At 44.9% G+C, this 19,275-nt stretch overlaps 1 long non-coding RNA gene across 1 annotated transcript; it reads right to left on the reverse strand.

The window, feature by feature from the left end:
• Positions 1-9,974: 9,974 nt before the first annotated feature.
• Positions 9,975-18,004, reverse strand: LOC135969853 (uncharacterized). The gene is made up of 3 exons (XR_010585231.2): positions 17,852-18,004; positions 17,632-17,682; positions 9,975-10,133 (listed from the first exon to the last, which is right to left on the reverse strand). It is a non-coding gene; the product is annotated as an uncharacterized lncRNA (long non-coding RNA).
• Positions 18,005-19,275: the final 1,271 nt, after the last annotated feature.

Genomic DNA, 19,275 nt, shown 5'->3' on the forward strand with positions numbered 1-19,275 from the left:
CACAAGCATTCTTATACACCAGTAACAGACAAACAGAGAGCCAAATCAGGAATGAACTTCCATTCACAATTGCTTCAAAGAGAATCAAATACCTAGGAATCCAACTTACAAGGGATGTAAAGGACGTCTTCAAGGAGAACTACAAACCACTGCTCAGTGAAATAAAAGAGGACACAAACAAATGGAAGAACATACCATGCTCATGGATAGGAAGAATCAATATAGTGAAAATGGCCATACTGCCCAGGGTAATTTATAGATTCAATGCCATCCCCATCAAGCTACCAATGAGTTTCTTCACAGAATTGGAAAAAACTACTTTAAAGTTCATATGGAACCAAAAAAGAGCCCGCATCTCCAAGACAATCCTAAGTCAAAAGAACAAAGCTGGAGGCATCACGCTACCTGACTTCAAACTATACTACAAGGCTACAGTAACCAAAACAGCATGGTACTGGTACCAAAACAGAGATATAGACCAATGGAACAGAACAGAGTCCTCAGAAATAATACCACACATCTACAGCCATCTGATCTTTGACAAACCTGAGAGAAACAAGAAATGGGGAAAGGATTCCCTATTTAATAAATGGTGCTGGGAAAATTGGCTAGCCATAAGTAGAAAGCTGAAACTGGATCCTTTCCTTACTCCTTATACGAAAATTAATTCAAGATGGATTAGAGACTTAAATGTTAGACCTAATACCATAAAAATCCTAGAGGAAAACCTAGGTAGTACCATTCAGGACATAGGCATGGGCAAAGACTTCATGTCTAAAACACCAAAAGCAACGGCAGCAAAAGCCAAAATTGACAAATGGGATCTCATTAAACTAAAGAGCTTCTGCACAGCAAAACAAACTACCATCAGAGTGAACAGGCAACCTACAGAATGGGAGAAAATTTTTGCAATCTACTCATCTGACAAAGGGCTAATATCCAGAACCTACAAAGAACTCAAACAAATTTACAAGAAAAAAACAAACCACCCCATCAAAAAGTGGGCAAAGGATATGAACAGACATTTCTCAAAAGAAGACATTCATACAGCCAACAGACACATGAAAAAATGCTCATCATCACTGGCCATCAGAGAAATGCAAATCAAAACCACAATGAGATACCATCTCACACCAGTTAGAATGGCCATCATTAAAAAGTCAGGAAACAACAGGTGCTGGAGAGGATGTGGAGAAATAGGAACACTTTTACACTGTTGGTGGGATTGTAAACTAGTTCAACCATTATGGAAAACAGTATGGCGATTCCTCAAGGATCTAGAACTAGATGTACCATATGACCCAGCCATCCCATTACTGGGTATATACCCAAAGGATTATAAATTATGCTGCTATAAAGACACATGAACACGTATGTTTATTGCAGCACTATTCACAATAGCAAAGACTTGGAATCAACCCAAATGTCCATCAGTGACAGATTGGATTAAGAAAATGTGGCACATATACACCATGGAATACTATACAGCCATCAAAAAGGATGAGTTTTTGTCCTTTGTAGAGACATGGATGCAGCTGGAAACCATCATTCTTAGCAAACTATCACAAGAACAGAAAACCAAACATTGCATGTTCTCACTCATAGGTGGGAACTGAACAATGAGATCACTTGGACTCAGAAAGGGGTACATCACACACCGGGGCCTATCATGGGGAGGGGGGCGGGGGGAGGGATTGCACTGGGAGTTATACCTGATGTAAATGACGAGTTGATGGGTGCAGCACACCAACATGGCACAAGTATACGTATGTAACAAACCTGCACGTTATGCACATGTACCCTACAACTTAAAGTATAATAATAATAAATAAATTAAAAAAAAAGAAGTAATATATATAAACTGTCCAGCACAGCGGTGGTACAAACAAGAGTTCAATAAATGCCTAAAGAGTACTTCATACCCAAAATCGTTTCCCGCCAATCAAACTAGACTTACTCTGGTTCTGCATAACCAACTGTCAAATTATTGTTCCATGAAGAAAAGGTGGAATGGGTAGAGATCAGAGTAGAGTGAGTAACCGGTAAATATACTTCATGACAGGGAGTGACAGGATGTGACATTTAGGCTGTTTCCACATTTGTTTGCATAACACTTTTTCACAGTTCTAAAGCACAAGAACCATTCTAAGCTGGTGAAAGCATAAGGCATGTCTATGATCCAGGACTCCAATTCACTGTGGATCAGTGGATCTCAACCTTTACTCAACCTTTACAGTATATCAGAACCACCTGGGGGTTTTTAACAGCACTATAGCTGCCCAGGCTCCATTCCTGCAGATTCTATTTCAACTGGTCTGGAGTAAGCACACATGCTTTTTTCACAGCCCCCCAGATGCAGCTAGGTTTGCAAACCACTGTCCAAGACGCTCTCACACTTCCGCTCAGTTCAACACACACTCACTGAGATTCTAAGCACTATGAACTGGGCTAAGTTAACAAGTCAGGCTCCACTCCCTAATAATATAGACAAAGAAACCAAGATCAGAGATTTATTCCACTCCAAACCAAACAAATTGCCGGGTGAAAAAAATGCCCTGGCATAGTTTGTCATACAAAACAACTTCCTGCATCTTCCCAGTCAGTAGCCTACAGACTGACTCTGAGCCATGAGAATTCAGAATCAGGGGAAAATGTCAGTCTGAGGCATCTGCCACACTCCTAGCACACCCCCAAAAGCACCCAGCTACATTTCACATCCACTGTCCTAACAGGAGTCGAAATAGGGAAGAGCAGTGCAATACAGAAAACAGAGCCTGCTGGGCGCCAAAAGGCTGGGGAATTCCAGTCCTAGCCCTGCTACCAATCGGTCTACTCACTTCTCTCTGGTTCTGGTGTGGCCAACAGTTACGCGAGAGGTTGAGACATAAAAGCACAGATGTCAGGCAAGCTCCAACATCCAAAATACATAGAAATTAAAAAGCATTAAGGTGATATCAAGGAATGTATAGCATCAACCAGAAAAGTATCTGAAGTATTCGTTTTCCCATTCTTAAGAAATCAAAAGTGGAAGCAGAAAATTGAGCAATCAGCCTACCAAGTTGACTGGGGCAACAGAATACACTCACGGATTCTGCTCACAACAGCGGGGGTGACAGACCAAAAGGAGAACTGTAGAGCATCCCTCTCTCCTCTGTCCACCCATGCCACCAGTACGTGAGTGCATCCACACGCAGCGCCCAGTCTCCTGTTCCACTGATGCCGGCGTCCACTCACCGCAAGCCTACTAAGTGCCACATGTGCTAGGATGCTCCCTCATCTCATCACCATAGACATCCCTGCTGGAGGTGAGTATGTGACAGACGAAAATCACGGAGGACTAGGGAGGTTGAGACCCGCGTTCCCACTGCAGTGAGGGTGTGCTTGAGAGGGACCCCACGGCTGGGCCCTCCATGCCGCTCCACTCACTAATCACTCCCAGACCAGAGCAGCGAGGGGGAATTTTCTTCCTCTCACTATTTTCCGCCCCTTGGCTGACTCAGCATTCCCCAGAAAGCTATCGAGTTCTGGCAGCTCTGAGACCACAAAGCCATAAACGCACGGGACACACAGCCCATCTGTCTCTAATGGGTCTTTTACTTGTCATGCTGGTCATTTCTAAGAGCAGATGGGTTAAGAAAGACTTGGCAAGTTACCACGAAATGACCCCTCCACTCTTCCCTGGGGGAAGGCTGACTAGCGAGCAGTCAGGCCGGCTTTCTTCCCCCACTCCCTGCATTCCTGTCCCCAAGGAGCCACAGACAATCCCACCAAATATAAGCAGGAGACAGCCGCCTCCTTCCTACAGCTGGAGGGGGGAAGGGTCCTCTCGGGCCTTTCTAACTGCATGAAAACCAAACTGTGAGCTGTACTGACCCGGGCCTCACCCATGTTGCAGGCATGTACTACACAGGTGCCCAGTGGTATCATCAGGCAGAACTACGAATGTGCTTTCCATCGTTTTCATACAATGATTCCAGAACCGCTATCCACACAGCTCCACTTCTCACACATACGACGTGCTTCACGGATTACACAGCATGTTCACCATGGCCCTCATCCGCTCCTCCCAGCAGCCTTGTGTGATCCCTTGAGGATGCTTCCTCATACTGAGGTTTGAAACCAAAACTTTCCCAAGAACATCCAGCTAGTGTTAGAACCAGGATATGAGGGCTTCTGATTCTAGAACCAGTATTTGTGCCACTATTCCCCATGGGCCCCTCCAGGGATTTCTGCCTGATCTTAAAATGCAGACAGCAAATCCGTCTCTCTACAGTCCTGGGGTTCCCTATAGACAAGAAGTGAAATTTCTAAGAGAAAACTTATACTTATTTGGAAGGCTACCTGGGATATTTCTTTTAAGTTAGTTTGTTCATGTTTTGGAAAGATTGTTCCAATGGCAATGTGGGGCATGAAGTGTAGAAAGGATTCCATGATGAGGCAGAGAAACAATTCGGTGGCTCTTACAATGGTTCCAATGTGGCATGAGGCTCAAGCAGAAAGGACAGAGGGAAAATGCATCAGAAAGAAATGCAAAATGAAGTCCACTCAGACCCAGGATGGAAAAAAGGGGATTAAGCATGATGGTGGTTTCGAGGTTGAAAGACTGATGAACAAGGACGTCATTAACTACTGCAGAGTGGTATCTGGGGCCTGGGTGCACCAGTTTGTTTAACCATTGACCTGCTGAGCAGTCTCCGGGCTGTGTCCAGTTTCTAGACTTTATAAATAATGCTGCTATGAACAGATACATATAGGTTTTTGTGTGAACATAAGTCCTCATCTCTCTGGGATAACTGCCCGTGAATGTGAGTGCTGCCTCCCACAGCAATTGCACGTTTAGTTTTTTAAGAAACTGTCAAGCTGTTTTCCAGAATGGCTGTACCATCTTCCATTCCCACCAGCCAAGTGTGAGTGATTCCATTTCCCCGCATCCTCACCAGCATTGCTCTTGTTACTACTTTTTATTTTAGGCATTCTGATAGGTGTGTAGTGACGTGGCTTTAGTGTGCATTTTTCTGATGGCTCATGATGTTGAACATCTTTTCATGTGCTTATATGTTATCTGAAATGTCTCTTCAGGTTTTTTATTCATTTTCAAACTAGATGACTTGGTTTCACTGCTGAATTTGGATAGTTGTTTATATATTATAGATATGAGTCCTTCATCAGACATGTGGTTTGCAAATAGTTTCTCCCAGTCTCTAGCTCCTCTTTTCATCTTTATTTTGCATTTTACATTTTAGTCCATGATCCATTTTGAGTTAATTTTTGTACGAGGTATGAGGTTTCGATCAGAGTTCAGGTTTTTTTCCCATGAATAATCAGGTAGCCAGTAACTTTTTTTTAAGAGACAAGGTCTCACTCTGTCACCCAGGCTGGAATGCAATGACAGGATCAGAGCTCACTGCAGCCTCGACTCCTAGGCTCAAGTTATCCTCCAGCCTCGACTCCTGGGCTCAAGTTATCCTCCTGCCTCAGCCTCCTGGAGTAGCTGAGACCACAGGCAGGTGCCACCATGACCAGTTAATTTTGTTTGTTTTTGTAGAGACAGGGTCTTGTGCCATGTTCCCCAGGCTGGTCTGGAACTCCTAGGCTCAAGTCATCATCCCACTTATATGGGGCCAGGCAGTGGCACATGCCTGTAATCACAGCACTTTGGGAGAATGAAGCAGGAGAATCACTTGAATCCAGGAATTCCAGACCACCCTGAGCAACAGACGGAGGCCCTATCTCTGCAAAAAATTTTAAACATTAGCTGGGCATGGTGTTGTACACCTGTGGTCCCAGTTACTTGGGAGGCTGAGGTGGGAGGATCTCTCAAGCCTATGGGGCTGAGGCTGCAGTGAGCCGTGATCGCACCACTACACTCCAGCCTGGGAGAAAGTGAGACCCTGTCTCCAAAAAAAAAAAAAAAAAAAAAAGCTAGAGCATCACCCATATTAAAGACACACATTGTCTTTTTGAAAATTTAATTACAGTTATATAATGGACATGTAAAATGTCCAGTTTGAAAGGTTGAAACATATATAACTCTAAGTATTCTTACCTTAAAATTCTGATTCCTACCTAAGGTATCGCATACTGTTTACATAAGTATCACAATGCCTGGACAACAACTAAAATTGTGTACGAGGGAGAAAAATGATCATATATGCCTATTAATTAAGGTACATTTCCCCCTTATTACATAAAAAAGTCATCACGGCAAACCCCTGTGACTGTATCTAAAGCAAGCCTACAGTTTTACTTCTCCGTATTATAAAATGCAAGGCTACAATTCAAATACTAAACACTTCCTGAAGCCAACTGTAGTTTACTTAAAATAAATGCCTAGGGTCTATATCAAAAATATGAAAAACCTAGCTACTTCATAGCCATTCCAATCTAAGTTCAGCTTTTCTTTTTTAATTGACACATAATTGTGTACTGTACATATGTATGAAGTACACATAGTGATGTTATAATACATGTAATGTATGTGATCAGCATAATTAGCATATCCACCATCTCAAACATTTATCATTTCTTTGTGTTGGAACGTTCAATGCCCTTTCTCCAATTATCTGGAACTATATATATATATATATATTTTTTTTTTTTTTTGAGACAAAGTCTGGCTCTGTTGCCCAGGCTGGAGTGCAGTGGTGTGATCTCAGCTCACTGCAACATCTGCTTCCTAGGTTGAAGCTATTCTCCTGCCTCGGCCTCCTTGGTAACTGGGGTTACAAGGCACCCACCACTATGCCTGGCTAATTTTTGCATTTTTAGTAGAGACGGGGTTTCTCTACACATTGGCCAGGCTTGTCTCAAACTCCTGACCTCAGGTGATCCACCCACCTCAGCCTCCCAAAGTGCTAGGATTACAGGTATGAGCCACCACACCCAGCCTGAAACTATACATTCTTGTTAACTATAGTCATCCTATGTTATAGAACACTAGAACTTTTTCCTATCCAGCTATAATTTTGTATTCTTTAACAAATTTCTCCCTATCTGCCTCTTCCCCGACCCTTCTCACCCTCTAGGATCCTCTGTCTACTTTCAAATTCCATGAGATCCACTCCTTTTTGCCTTCCACATAAGTGAACATGTGCTGTGTAACTTTCTGTCCCTGGCTTATTTCATATCTTCCAGTTCCATCCACGTTGCTGAGAATAACAGGGCTTCTTCCTGTGTTATGGCTGAATAGTACTCCACTGTGTATAAATACCACATTTTCTCGATCCATCATCTGCTGTTGGACACCGAGGCTGATTCCTTATCTTGGCTATGGTGAACAGTGCTGTAGGAAACAGAGGTGCGGATGCCCCTCCGACACTGATTTCCTTTTCTTTGGGTATCTACACTGTAGTGGGACTGCTGGATCACACTGTAAATTCATTTGCAGTTTTCTGAGGAACCTCCATACTGTTTGCCATAGTGGGTGCCGTAGCTTACTCTTACTCTTTTTCTTTTTTTCTCTTCGAGACAGAGTCTCACTGTTGCCCAGGCTGGAACACAGTGGTGCAATCTCGGCTTGCTTACTGTAGCATCCGCCTCCAGGGTTCCAGTAGTTCTCATGCCTCAGCCTCCTGAGTAGCTGGGATTATGGGCGCCCACCACTGCACCTGGTAAATTTTTGTATTTTTTAGTAAAGATGGGGTTTCACCACGTTGGCCAGGCTGGTCTTGAACTCCTGGTCTCAAGTGACCCACCCACCTCAGCTGCCCAACGGTGCTGGGATTACAGGTGTGATCCACCGCTCCCAGATAATTTTTGTGTTTTTAGTAGAGACGGGGTTTCACCATGTTAGCCAGGCTGGTTCAAACTCCTGACATCAGGTGATCTGCCCGCCTCGGCCTTCCAAAGTGCTGAGATGTCAGCGTGCGCCCGGCGCCCAGCCAGCTGCTCTAGTGCACACCCCCCTACAGTGTGTAAGAGCTCCCTTGTCTCCATAGCCTCACCAGCACTTGCTATTTTTTGTCTTTTTGATAATACTCATCCTAACAGGTGAGATGATACCTCACTGTGGTTTTGATTTGCATTTCTCTGATTATAAGTGATACTGAGCATTTTTCTCACATATTTTTTGGCCATTTGTATATCTTCTTTAAAGAAATGTCTGTTTTATTGGGTGTGGTGACACAAACCTGTAAGCCCAGCACTCAGAACGCTAAGGCAGGAGGACAGCTTGAGCGTAGACCAGCCTAGACAGCATAGCGAAACCCTAGCGCAAAAAAAAAAAAAAAAAAAAAAGAAGAAGAAGAAGAAGAAGAAAAAAGAAATATCTGTGTCTGTTCAGCTTTTTGACCTCCAAAAATTAAGAGCCCATTTTGGAATCTGACAACCTGCCTGATTCAGAGACAATCTGTGTTTGGTTCTACTCTGCTACTTCCTATGTGACTTTGGGAAGTTCCCTTAGCCAATTTGAGCTCAACTTCCTCAACATTAACCAGGAATAAGTACCACCTGCCTCTGTTGGTTAATGCTGAGGACTGAAAGGAGAACCTCCACAACGCCACTTGACAATGCCGCCTGGCAGAAACCCTTCAATGCGGGACTGGTAGGATCATCTGAAGCTAAGTACAACTTTCCTTTCCACTGTCCCAGGCTCACTCTGCATATGATTAGCAAGAAATAGCGAATAAAGGAAACCAAAATAGTTGCTTAATTTTTAATAAGAAATTTTTCAAAAGTGGGGGTGGTGGCAAAATAGGACGGAGAGGAGGGGAAGGAAAAGCAGCCGGTCACAAGTTCTAGTCCAGGGCTCATCCCTGGCCTCCTCACTCAGGCAATCACCAGTCCCCACCTCCTGGGGAGGGGTACTTTCTCGGCTGGCTTCACCCACATGGAAGGCACTGCCACAGGTGTTCAGAAACCAGGAGCACCTTGAAATGGGCAATGTGCTTTGGGTAGGAGACCTACAATTTCCCCAAAGAAACCACGGCACAAAAGTGACCCACACAGGAGGTACCAACGGCTGTAAATACTTGGTGGCAAAAACTGATGTCATACCTTCTGTACAGGAGACACACACCCAAATAAAACTTGCCAAAATAGCAGAGAAAAAAATACAGCAGACAGCCAGTGCCATTCTGTTACAGAAATATTTATATCCCAAAGCCAGGGACCTCTCTGGAACACTGTCTTTATTTGCACGTTTCATGGAAGATGTTTGAGTGCACTCACGTGTGTCTCAACAAACTTCCAGTCCCTGCTCTAAACCCTGTGGCTCCTCAGCAAAACCCAAAAACAAGTATCAGTTTTCCTTCTAAATGGGAAATTTCCTGACCTAGCGAACCCAGCATCAAATCCACTTATTATGAGATAGCTGATTACAGGCGAAGCCCTCTAGTCCCAGGATGACTCCCCTCCTGCAGGAGCGGGAGGGATGGGCATAGCACTGGCCTGCCAGACCACATCTCCAGGCAGTTTGCAACCATGGCTGCTCAGCTGAGCCATGATAAAAATCAAAACCAAGTATCTCTGAAAAGTGTACATGTGAAGAACCAGACCTCGGACCAGACTCAGCAGAAATGGATGTTGCAAGGTTTGTTCAGAGACCTCCTCTCCATGCCCCCTCTCCCCGGGACCTCCCTCCTTGCACTAGGATCCCAGGGCCAATGGATCGCTCCCTTACCTCTAGCGCAGAGCATTTTCAGAAACAGCTCCCAGACTGTACCAGACCCTGAAATGTATTCACTGAATGCACTATTTCTTGAAATGATCATAAATCAACTGACTATAACAGCAACTGTTTTAAAAGTGTTCTCTCTCTCTCTCTCAGGAATCGTGCCATGAGTTTGAGCAAGCAGCTTTGCTTCTCTCTACTGCAATTCTATCATTTGCAAAATGTTAACAATTACTGTGTTCACCCATAGCATTGTTGTAAAAAGCCTTAAGACCCACTTCATGTAGCCTGCCTGGAGCACAGACCCTGTCACGTGGTAAATGCCCACTGAAGGTGAGTTATCTGTAGCTATTATTACCTGCCACTCCAGCGAACAAAAGGAGTCGATCAGGACTCATCGTATCACCATGAAAGGATGTCCATGTAGACTGCGCAGTGAGAACAGGGGAATTCAATGTTGATCAGGTACTATTTTGTTTTTTACAATGTGTACATACATATTTGTAGGCACACTGGAAAAGATCTGGAAGGAAATACACCCAGTGTTAATAGTGACTACCCCAAAGACACATTCATCCAAACACACAACAGAAAAACACTCACTATCTTTCTGACTTCCATATCATTTGAACTATTTTCAATAAGCGTCTATGGCTTTTGTAAAGTTTTTGAAAGGAATTTATTGCATTTTTTTTCTGGAGAAACAAGCAGGAGCATGAAAAAGGTGTAAACAGAAGGTTAAATGGAATGGGACTCAATGGAATTGAGTCCCAGCCAGGTTCAGCAGGTACAGGAACCACGCACCTCTCACTACAACTCAACACCAGCTCTCTCTTCTCTTGGTCCAACGGCCCAAGACTTAGAGATAAAATGTTTATTGTGATCACATCAATCACACCAAGGAGCTTGGAACCACTCTTCCAAACTCCTCTGGTTCTGTGTACCTGCCCGGGGCTGTTAGCTTTCCTCCTGTGTCTTTGGCTGACCTGTAATCCCCTAGTGGTGGAAATGCACCCTGACACTTAGCCATCATCCCCACAACACTCAGCACCGCATAGAGACCAGGGCAGTGATGCCCACTCGGACTGTGATTCTACTTATAAAGAAAAGGACCAGGGGCCAGATGCGAATTGTCTTTGGTAACTCACCAGCTGTTGCTTGAACCAGAACAAAGCCAGGTCTCCTGATGCCCAGAAAAGAGCTAGTGCCTGTCCCACTGGAAACGTGGTGAAAATGTTTTGCTTGCTGTGAAAAGATGCACTACTGGAGAAGATGGGTGCAACTTCTCATGGAGACACTCAGCCCAGATCACCAGGAAACAGGGCTGCTGGATGAGACACTTGGCCCAGATCACCAGGAAACAGGGCTGCCGGATGAGACACTCGGCCCAGATCACCAGGAAACAGGGCTGTTGGATGAGACATGGGGCCCAGATCACCAGGAAACAGGGCTGCCAAAAGAGACACTCAGCCCAGATCACCAGGAAACAGGGCTGCCGAATGAGACACTCGGCCCAGGTCACTAGGAAACAGGGCTGCCAGATTAGACACTAAGCCCGCCCACCGGAAAGGAAATCTGGATGGGCAATGGAGGGAAATTCACACAGCCCAATGACAGCAACAGCATGAACAAAACAAAAAATACCTGACTGGAAAGCCATAGCCTGGCTAGCAGATTCGAAACAGAGCCACAATCCTAGCAGCACATATCACTGCAACACAGAGCTTCAATCAGTGTATGCACACTTTAAGTAGATATGTAAAATGTCCATGTTTTTGGAACAAGGGGTATTTGTGTGTGTGTGATGTCAAAGAAAACAGCTGAGAAGAAACTGTGGCGAGGAAATAGAAATAGGCGCCCTTACACATTGACAGTGAGATAACGGTATGGTCCTAACGGAAGGGAATCCAGCAACACACATCAAAATTTAAAATGCGCAGAACCCTGGATCCCTCAATTCCATTTCTAGTAATGCATCCTATGAACATATTCACGCAAATATGCAAGAATTATGTACAACTCAGCATTGATTAATCCAAACGGTTGGGAACAACCTAAATACTTACCGGCGGACAACCGTGTTTATCTTATGCCAACATCTGTGTTTTTAAAAACAAGACACATAGGCTCGGCGCAGTGGCTCACGCCTGTAATCCCAGCACTTTGAGAGGCTGAGGCAGGTGGCTCACGAGGCCAAGATATCCAGACCATCCTGGCCAACATGGTGAAACCCCGTCTCTACGAAAAATACAAAAATTATCTGGGCGTGGTGGCGCACGCCTGTAGTCCCAGCTACTCAGGAGGTTGAGGCAGGAGAATCGCTTGAAACCGGGAGGCAGAGGTTGCAGAGATCTGAGATCACGCCAGCCTGGTGACAGAGCAAGACTCTGCCTTGGAAAAACAAACAAACAAACAAAAACTGGCAACAGTGGTCACAGGGCAGTGATGGGAGTAGGACTGCCTTTCACTCTCCAGGACCTTTTGAATGTCACTCACATTACATATTCAAAATACATGACTACAGCAAATATTTTCAAAGAAACTATGAAAACCTGGGAGAATAAGAATATGTAACACACAGGACTGCTGTATAATTAAAGAATGAAAAATATTAAGCACTATCAGAGTTCAAAGGAAGAAAGATTAATTCTAGCTTGGATGTCAGAGTAGGGATCATGTAAAGGAAGTATTTCAAGTCTTGAAGGATGGAGAAGATTTAAAGAGGCGGAAGTGTGGAGATGATGTCCCAGATGGAGATAAGAACATAGGCGAAGACGATGTCCCAGATGGAGATTAGAACATAGGCGAAGACGATGAAGAGATGAGAAGGTATAAATTCTAAGTGCAGCTCTGAGGCTGGGCTTTAGAACAGGGCTTAGGAAAGAAGCTGGAACGCAAGGCTGATGGTGGGAATGGAAACACTGAAACCCAAACTTGCATATCACGCCCTGATCATGAGCCTTGAATGCCAAGCCAGGGAACCCGTCCTTGATCTTAACAATGAAAAATCACTGGGCTGGGTGTGGCGGCTCATGCCTGTAATCCAGTGCTTTGAGAGGCTGAGGCGAGAGGACTGCTAAGGATAGCACACCTGTAGTCCCAGCTACTCAGGAGGCTGAGGCGGGAGGATCACTTGAGCCCAGGAATTTAGGGTTGCAGTGAGCTGTGATGGCACGCCTGCATTCCAGCCTGAGCAACAGAGCAAGGGCATGTCTCAAAAATCAAATCAAATTAAATAAAATCACTAAAAGTTTGTATAGACATGAAGTATAAAATCATACCATATATGAATTAATTCAGATATATAATATAAATTAGAGGGGGAAAAGAGAATTTAGGAAGCTATTATAAGAAAACAAGACTCAACTAAGACATGAACAAAGGCCCTGGGCTCACAGCGCTATCTTCATATAAAGGAATGAACTACCACATTTATTTTCATGGTATCACCAACTTAGATACAGGCTGCAGTATTCTGGAACCATCTCTGTATCAGTCAAATCAGATGGCCATAATACCATAGGCAAATACCATAAAAAACACCATAGGCTGTGTGGTTTAAACATTAGTTTATTTCTCACAGCTCTGGAGGCTGGAAGTCCAAGATCAAAGTGTTGGCCAACTCAGTTCCGGGACAGGGTCCTCTTCCTGGCTTGCAGACAGCCACCTTTCTTCTTGTTTCCTCACACCAGGGCAGTGGGAGCTGCCTGCTTTCTCTTTCTTTTTTTTTTTTTGAGACAGAGTCTCGCTCTGTCAACAGGCTGGAGTGTAGTGGCACAATCTCAGCTCACTGCAACCTCTGACTCTCTGGTTCAAGCAACTCTCCTGCCTCAGCCTTCCGAGTAGCTGGGATTACAGGCACGTGCCAGCAAACCCAACTAATTTTTGTATTTTTAGTAGAAACAGGGTTTCAGGATGGTCTCAATCTCCTGACCTCGTGATCTGCCCACCTCGGCCTCCCAAAGTGCTGGGATTACAGGTGTGAGCCACCACACTCGGCCTGGTTTCTCTTCTTCTAAGGGCACTAATCCTGTGAGACAAGGGCCCACGCTCATGACCTCATCTAACCCTTATCACCTCCCAAAGGTCCTACCCCCTAATACCATCACACTGGCAGTTAGGGCTCCAGTACAAGAATCTGGGGGAGACATAAACATTCAGTTTAGAACAATGTCTTTTCAATCCTGTTGAAAAAAACAACCAAATGAGTAGGCAAAGAAGTACCTTATATGTAAACAAGTCAGGACTTTTCATATTTCTGCTAATACATTAAGGTCAATTTAAAATGTCTGATAACAAGAGTCAGAAGCAGAGATAAATGAAAGTTAGTTACTCTGCATTTTAGACCCACATTGAGCTGTCTTTCAATGACATTGTGGCACAAAGAACACTGCTTTCTATTCCTGGTTTTGCCACCAAAAAAGCTGGAACATTTCCCTGTAATTCCATTTATCTTGAAAATCACTGGGCTGACCTAGCAGACCTCCAAGGTCCCTTCCATTCACAAATTCCACAAATAACTTCCTACCAACAGATGCTACACAAATAAACTACACTGACGAAGGGAAAGCTAACACTAGCAAACAATGAGATGCACACAAGACAAGACATATAGAGAACTGGATCAACCACAAAACTGGTGGACGATGAGCCGGCGGTGGATAAAAACACACATTCCCTAACAATGGACAGAGAGGCAATGGCGCCGAGGTAGTATTGTTGAAGATTTCCTATTTTAAATCTTCAAGATCAATGGCCCAATTGTATATATTCATTCTGATTAAATGTGAACGTGAAAACTTCCTCCAGGGGACACAGACATCTAAAAAGTTCCCAATGTATCCAATTTGTCATTTGATATTTTTACTGACAAGAAAAATGAGGGACTGAATATACAAACAGACCATGCCTGATCATATGTATAAAGACAGAACTCAGACCACAACCTGTAGCTGCCCACCCAGGAAACCAATCCCCTATCTACAGTCAACAGCCAGGAGGCCAGCCAGGCTAGCCCATCAGACAGGAAGCCAGACTGCTCTCTCTCCACAACCCAGAAACTAAACCACAACTCTGTCCATGTGGCCAGGACTTGACTCAAAACTGACAGCTACCCTAATTTTGGCCCCTGTTTCCAGTTAGGATCATTCAGAGAAAGCCAAATACGCCCCTAACCAATCACATAGGACAACCCACTTCTGCACAGCCGCCTCCAGTCCCCACAACAGCCTCCACTGGGAGCCGTTCTTTTCCATCCTGAAATTTCCCCACTCTTCATCAGCCACTCACTTGCATGTCAGTCTCTGCCACACGCAAGTAATGGTGCCGACTCTCTTGCCACAGCAGTTCTGAGAAAATCACCTCTGCCTGTCTCATGCGGGCGGCCTTCCTTTATTTCCCCCAAAGAATAAGTCTTAAATGAGGGGCTTCTCTCTATATGGCCAAGCTATACAATTCAGAAGCCCAGCATGGCAGATTCCAAGCCTGGAAAGACCATACACCCCTCAGGTCTTCTTTCCACAAAACACAGCTTCCTTGAGTTCTTCAGTCACTCCCACCAACCAGGGAAGGAACCACGTGTTATGGAAAGATGAAGGGCCTTGAAGTCAAACTTCTGAGTTCATCAATTACTTCATCTTTCCACTTAAGAAATTACATGGCCTCGGCCAGGTGTGGTGGCTCACACCTGTAATCCCAGCAGTTGGGGAGTCCGAGTTGGGCAGATCACTCATGGTTGGGAGTTCAAGGCCAGCCTAACCAACATGAAAAAACCCCGTCCCTACTAAAAATACAAAATCAGCCTGGCGTGGTGGCGCATGCCTGTCATCCCAGCTACTCAGGAGGCTGAGGCAGGAGAATCACTTGAACCTGGGAAGTAGAGGTTGTGGTGAGCCGAGATCGCGCCATTGCACTCCAGCCTGGGCAAGAAGAGCAAAACTGTGCCTCAAAACAAAACAAAACAAAACAAAACAAATGACGTGACATTGAACAATTTTCTTAACTTCTCTAAGCCTCTATCTTCATCTTCAATAAAATCATTTTACCTCCAAGATTGCATTAAATGGAATCCCACATGTAAACCAGCTGACAAATATTAGGGACCCAACAGCTGTGTGCTCCTACTGCCGCCCCACTTTACCCCAAGGGAGAAGCACAAGATGTCCAGAAAAAGCCTGTTGGTCCCTACACCTCAGCATCCTGTGTTCACACAAGGCGCAGTGGCATCCAGACTTACCGGGGTCACCCAAATACAAGACATGTTTTGATTTTTCAACTTAGGTACACATGGCTTCTAATGTTCACCATATATGATCCATAATTTAGAAGAGATTTTCCTACTCTACCCCGTGGTTCTATTTTAGCAGACTTAGATGTGCCATAATAGCTCACTCTCTTAAGCCCTCTTCAGTATCAAAAACAAAACTTTAATCTGTAACACAGTTATCAGCAGTGAAAGTGGAAAAGGTACCTATGAGTCAAAATGACCCTCTGCCCCGCCCCGCCCCACCCTACAAAAAGCTGTTCAGGAGTATTTGGGCTGCTTATGAGAATGCTGTCTGTATTCCCAGGGACAGACAAACGCCTACCCTGGTTAGAAGCTGCGCTGCTCAGCCTCCAGGGTAGAAAGCTCCCCACACCCTCTACCCAAGGAGAAGAGAAGCAAATGGGGTGGCCAGGCTCCAGGATGTGGATATTTAGTGTGGTTTCTGCAGTCCAGGTCACCGCCATGGGTGAAGCTCTTCCTTCCTTCTTTTCCACCCAAGTTGCCAAGGTCCTACGGCCGCTGTAGGGTCTCTACCCTATGAGTTAGCCCAGCCATTCTCCTTCCCCCTTCTTCTTCTTCTTCTTCTTTTTTTTTTTTTTTTTTTGAAACGGAGTCTCACTCTGTCACCTAAGCTGGATGCAGTGGCGTAATCTTAGCTCACTACCACCTCTGTAAACTGGGTTAAAGCAATTCTCCTGCCTCAGTCTCCCAAGTACCTGGGATTACAGACACCCGATACCACGCCCAGCTAATTTTTATATTTTTAGTAGAGACGGAGTTTCAACTTGTTGGCCAGGCTGCTCTCGAACACCCGACCTCAGGTAATCCACCTGCTTTGGCCTCCCAAATTGCTGGGATTACAGGCATGAGCCACTGCATCTGGCCGAGTCAGCCCAGCCATCCTGACATTTTGTTCTGGCAAAATTACTCTCTTCTACATCTACCTTCCAAGTAGCTAAATCAGAGATCTGGCCCTTGGGGCAGGCTTGAAGAATCCCTGTTTTTGGTCCTCAAGAGGTCCTTCCAGGGTCTTGGACAATTTCAAGACTTGTGTTCTTAAAGAGGAAAGAAACCTCACGTACATGGCTCTCGCAGAGCTCAGGCAAGCCCGTATCGGAGGCAAGGCTTGGGAGGTGGCCCTAAGGTTTGGGTGTGCCATCTATGATAACAGCTAAGAGATCTGAAGCCAGCTGTCTGGGTTCAAACCTCAATTCCAACAGCACTGGCTGTGTGATGTTAGACAACGTCCCCAACCTCTCTGTGGTTCAGTTTCCTCACTGTAAAAGGGCCACAATAATAGAGCTGCTCTAAAAATTAAGTGAATTGGTGCATATAAGGTATTCAGAACAATGCTTGGCACATGGGGAGTTCAATAGACACGTATTGAACAGAGTAACTTAGCAATTAGTAAATATATTCATGCAGGCCAGACGCTGTGGCTCACGCCTGTAATTCCAAAACTTTGGGAGACTAAGGCGAGAGGGTCCCTTGAGCCCAGGAGTTTGAGACTAGCATGGGCAACACAGCAATATTCCATCTCTAAAAATGTGTGTAACATACATGTATATATACACTCAAATGTTCACAGTGTATTTATAATATACAAAATAGCTGGAATACAGAGTTAACTATTCACAATGGTTACTTCTAGAGAAGGGGGAATGCAAATTTCAGCTTTTTACACCACACATATATTCTTGTATCATCTGAAATATTTAAGCAAATTGTATGCATAAATTTGCCCCGAAACACATACCAGAACAATGAAGTTTTGACTCCAAAATCTTCAAATCATGATGGAATTGTCCTGTGAAAGTAAAGTTATAGAGATGAAAAGTCTCCCTGCAGCCTAAATGCTCTTTCATGTGACCTATATTACACAAACCAATGCAGAGGCCCAATCCTTGTCCCACTGTCATACGAATTTTTCAGTGAACTGCATTCCCCTTTACAAACTAGATGATAATTAGAGTTACCAGGCAAGAACGTGGATCCAGTTCTGCTTTTTCAAAGCCCAATGTTCCTCACATAATAGCAATGCATTCTTCAACCGGTCAACTGCCCCCAACACCTGAGCTCTCTGTTGTACACAACTCAGCGAGGCCTGGGAGAAAGCAGGTGCAAATTTCACTTACTCAGTAACAACACATCCCGCCTGATTCTTCTGCTGGGCTAGTTCTCAAGTCATCTTTTTCTAAGCTTTCATTTGGCTCTGCCACACGTACCTAGGCTGGGTAAAACACTTTACCAGATTTTTTTTTTTTTTCGAGACAGAGTTTCACTCTGTCGCCCAGGCTGGAGTGCAGTGACGCCATCTCGGCTCACTATAACCTCTGCCTCCTGGGTTCAAATGATTCTCCTGTTTCAACCTCCCAAGTACGTGGGACTACAAGCATGCCACCACACCCAGCTAGTTTTTGTATTCTTAGTAAAGATGGGGTTTCACCATATTGGTCAGGCTGGTCTCAAACTCCTGACCTCATGATCCTCCCGCCTCAGCCTCCCAAAGTGGTGGGATTACAGGCGTGAGTCACTGCACCTGGCCTACTTTACCGGTTTTGTTCCTGAATGAATCCTGTCATTACTATCAATAATGTCAATCAGTGCCATTTCATTCACCGTGTGACACACACACAAAGCACTTCATACTCGCTCCACCTATCTGCTTTTCTGCAATGGCCGCAGTGTTCCCCATCTTACACGAGAGGCACAGAGAAAGACAATGACTTCTCCAAGGTTTTGTAATTCACAATCAGTGGCAGAACCAACATATCCAACCCGGTCTGGCCAAGGCCTGTGTTTCAGCCACACCACTTGGTTGCTGCCCCTAAGGCTCAATGGGCAAGTGACAGATCACTCCGATTGCAGAGGCTGCAGAAATGCCTTCCGCCATAGTACAATGGACGGTTCGCTCTCAGGAGGGGAGGCAGGGGTGGGAATCAGCACACGGTTCTGCTCGGTTTCTCATGCAGGGCACAGACTATGTATTTTGTGCCTTGCTTTGGAGGTGAAATGTCTCCTGCCCCCTGTACCACAGCTTTCTTTGGCCTCTCCACATAAAAGTACAACTGAGTTCCTCAGGGGCAGGCAGTGATCACTGCCCTGTGCCACACCTGACTGCTGTCCCAATAGGTGGACACACAGGCTCTTCTCTTATGGCCCAGGCTGCCCCCATCTGCTAAGCATCGAAAACTACACACAGGATTTGCAGAACATTAATGACATGGAGGTGACTGCTTCATCTCTGTTGAAAACTTACTGCAGTGTTGTAAAGAAGAGAATTCAGGAAAAGCTGAACATTTGAGGCTGGCTGGCTGTAATCTTCAGCTGCTGAGAAAGCCTCAGCTGCTCGGTTCCACTGTGGAAATGCAACTCCTCCCTCAAAGTCCAACTCAAGTAC

This window comes from Macaca fascicularis, chromosome 3 (genome assembly GCF_037993035.2).
Source record: "Macaca fascicularis isolate 582-1 chromosome 3, T2T-MFA8v1.1".
Taxonomy (NCBI): domain Eukaryota; kingdom Metazoa; phylum Chordata; class Mammalia; order Primates; family Cercopithecidae; genus Macaca; species Macaca fascicularis.